The sequence below is a fragment of the Sprattus sprattus genome, assembly GCF_963457725.1.
Source record: "Sprattus sprattus genome assembly, chromosome: 14".
NCBI lineage: Eukaryota > Metazoa > Chordata > Actinopteri > Clupeiformes > Clupeidae > Sprattus > Sprattus sprattus.
In genome coordinates this window covers 10,754,524-10,758,671 of record NC_137912.1, presented here as the reverse complement: position 1 = coordinate 10,758,671, position 4,148 = coordinate 10,754,524, and positions in this window count along the sequence as shown.

The following is a 4,148-nucleotide window of genomic DNA, read 5'->3' as shown; positions in this document are numbered from 1 at the left end:
TCATATCATGCTAAAGTTAAGTGTTATCCAAACAAATGTCAGAAATGAATCTAGGTCAACTGGAACAAACAAAGTGTTGCATTTTACAAACCTGGCAGCTTAGAATATAGGTGAAATGTGCTAATGTGTCCTGTTGAACTTGTTGAATGTTGAATGTGGCAGACATCTGTGTGCACTTTTGTGTCATTTCTTTAATTAAACGTCACAGATGTAACATATTGTGTGCTTATAGTGTGACAGAGCCCTGCTAATTAGCTGAAGTAAGCATCAGCCATGAAGGAGATGAGATAAGAAGATTCCATTGAGTTCACATGCAAACACAAACCTCACAGAAACAGCCATTACATGCTGAGCTTCACAGTATCCACGTTGTCAGAGGAGCCAAGGAATCCATCACAATAACATCTGATGTAGTTTAGGACTTTCTGACATGGGTACCTTTCTAAGAGCAGCTTGATGAAGTTTTGATACTGAGATCACTGACAGCCAGGCTTTCCTTTTACAATTGCATTGCTCAAATAGCAAATAGCACTGCTATTTGAGGTCCATCTTGACAAGGCACTGTTCTGGCTTGCTTTAAATGATGTAAACACACTGAATTTCTACTGAATTAAAACTTAATTTTAATACATGTCTGACTCTTACCTCAACAGCCCAAAAGCTCTCTGATGCGCTTTAATCCTTATTGGTGTGTTTCCAAAGTCTAATTCAAAATAAATAAATAATAATAGTAATAATACAGAATGAGTTACAAAAATATGACTTCTGAAACATTTGAAACTAACGAATCGTGGCTCCTCTACAACCTTCAGGAAACACACCAAAAGTCACACGTGACCAATACTTTCCTGTCCTTTCAAACTCGTCTCGGAAAAGGGTATGAGGATACAAATGGAATTGCTAATATAATCCAGACTTTGTGAATATCATCATCACAACAGCAATATTTTCTAGAAACAACATTTCAAGGAATCTAGTCATATTTGATTGGGCAAGTGTGGACATTAAATTATTTCTGAAACTGGGAATAATGAGCTTTCAGACTTTAAAACCTCGTTTCTGCAGAAACAACAATGGTGAAGTTTCATAGTCTGCAACCAGACTTGGAAGCTAAACATAACAATTTATACATCCTGTTTTCCATAGGCTAATACATTCAGTTTACATCACTGGTCTAGGTCATGTTAGGTCTCTGACCCAGGACAGTGGCAGGAGCATTATTCCTGGTTTTCTGACTACAGCTTTATTTATAATATACATCCAAGGTCTTAAAGTGAAGGGCCCAATACAGACACTTATTGATTGTTCCATCGTATTGATCCCAATTATTGTGTTTTCTTGTCAAATACAAAGTCAGCTTTCAACTGGCAGGCATGTGAGTAGCCACCACGAGGGCTTAAGTACTTCACCTTTGATCCTTCCTGCTCTTACACACACAGAGAGTTATTTTTGATCATGAGCAAAAGCCCACGTCCCACCTGATTCTCAACAGAATGGTCAAGGGTTTATAAGCCCAGTTGGTGTTAAAAACATCTGAGAAGAAACGTACCTTCTCACTGAAGAGAATATGCTATGGCTGATCTTTTAGGCTAAGGTGACTAGACGTCGCCGGTTTCCGGGGACAGTCCCGTTTTTCGTTTAGAAAGATACAAACATTACACTGTTTTGGAGGTGTTTACGTGTCTGAATTGAAAATGTCCCCGGATTTTGTCTCAGAAATCTGGTCACCTTAATTTTTTCCGCGGCTGTATGTGAGATCTCTATGAATACGTGGAGTGATAGATATGACTATTAACTGAAGGGCATCATAACTGAGAAGCCTTGGAAGACCATTGCTTAATATTTGTTTTAATAGTCAAATCTTTTTTTCTGTCGGTATACAGATGACTTTTGGTGCTTTCATCCAAAAACAATTGGTGGACGAGCTAATGAAATGTAACTGAAATATATATAATATATAAAAAAAACGTCTGCATCTCATTTACTCTCAGGTTCAATGCTAGCCATCTACAACCGCCACAAACGACAATGTGTCAGTCTCCCCTCAAACAGAACAGGCTTGTCCTTCTCTGAATTACCTGACCAAATGACCAGACAAGATTTTCCAGTTTCCAGACAGTAATGCAATTAGCTGCTAAAACGCTAATGTGGGCTACTGAATTAGAGACCTCTTGTCCTCTTAGCTGACACGCTAATGCTAATATAGCTAGTGATGCTGCCTTGGTTAGCATGGTGGAACAGGAAACGACAACATGGAACCACCTTGCCCACCTTCAGCAATGACACTGCCAGAACTTACTGGGGATTAAATGACTCACATACAGAGATAAGGTCCATTTAGTGGTCACTGTCCCATGTGGTCCCTAACACTATTAGCAGTGTGACTCATGAATTGGAGGGCTCTGGATTGTTCTTATGACATGCCTTTTTAAAAATAAGTATTTGAAGACATTGCTAGCAGTAACACCTTTTTTCACACCCACACACACACACACACACACACACTGTCCATTTGGGTTATGTGTGGGGCTGGGTGTATGCTTACCTTGACATAGAGGGAGATCTCATAGTCCTGGGGATCTGGACTGCTGCTCATGTCCTGCTCATCCTCCTGTGGTGCTGAACTCTCCATCCCGGCTGTCTTCTTGGGCGCCTCCTTCTCTTCTTCTGCCTCTCTCTTCTTCTGTTTCTCCTTCTCTGTCACTTTCTGGTTTGCCTCCTGTCTATGCTTCTGGGTAGACCTTCTGATGGTCAGGATAGCAATCTCTGGCCTTGGCAACCCGTTCTCAAACCTGACCTGCTTCTCTCTGAAGGGTATGCTGGTGGTGGTAGTGGAGGTTATGGATGAGGCTATGGCTGTTGTTGCTGGTGCTGGTGCTGGTGCTGGTGCTGACACTGGTGGTGGAGGTGGAGGTGGTGGTGGAGCTGGAGCTGTTGCTGATGCTGAGGCAGGGGCTGTGGCTAAATCTGTGGTTGTTATAGTTACTTGAGTTGGGACGCCCGTATGCTCGTGATCCTCTGACTGGCGTCTTGCACGCACCCACGAGGGCACAGTGTCTTCCTGTGGCAGCTCCGTCAACTGGCTCCTCCTCCTTGACTCTCTCCTCGCCGTCAGGATGGCTCTCTTCAGCTCTTCTATCTTTCTCCTCCCTACCTCCTCTAAATCCACTGTGGGCTGCTTGTCAGCGGCCTGCGCTGGTTCTTCTTTCTTGTCAACGCCTCCCTCTGTAGTTGCCTGCTCACCTGCCACGACCCTGATTGGCTGCTCTATCTCCTCTCTGGTTGCCTGCTCACCTGCCACGACCCTGATTGGCTGCTCCATCTCCTCTCTGCGCCCTCCCCCCTCCTCCGCCTGCCTCTCTGCAGGGGCAGGCTCATCCCGTGTAACCTCTTTAGGCCCATCCACCTCCTGCTGTCCTCCCTCCACTGAAGCAGGCAAATCCTCAGGGCTAACCTGCTTTGGCTCTTCCACTTCTCTAACCACCCCCTCTGCTAAAGCTCCTGCCTGATCCTCTTCAGTAACCGACGGCTGCTGCTCTGACTTGGGTTGCTCTGAGATGTCAGTATGCACCTCTTCCTGTCTCACAAATTCTTCTTCGCTTGTCTTTACAGTCACTTCCTCCTCTACTCTCTGCTCAGGCGCTTCCTCTGCTGTCTTTAAAGTCTCTTCTTCCTCTACTCTCTGCTCAGGCGCTTCCTCTGCTGTCTTTAAAGTCTCTTCTTCCTCTACTCTCTGCTCAGGCGATTCCTCTGCTGTCTTGATAGTGTCTTCCTCCTCTACTCTCTGCTCAGGCGCTTCCTCTGCTGTCTTGATAGTGTCTTCCTCCTGCACTCTCTGCTCAGGCACTTCCTCTGCTGTCTTGATAGTTTCTTCCTGCTCTACTCTCTGCTCAGGCATTTCCTCTGCTGTCTTGATAGTCTCTTCCTCCTCTACTCTCTGCTCAGGCACTTCCTCTGCTGTCTTGATAGTGTCTTCCTCCTCTACTCTCTCCTCAGACACTTCCTCTGCTGTCATGATAGTCTCTTCCTCCTCTACTCTCTGCTCAGGCATTTCCTCTGCTGTCTTGATAGTCTCTTCCTCCTCTACTCTCTGCTCAGGCACTTCCTCTGCTGTCTTGATAGTGTCTTCCTCCTCTACTCTCTGCTCA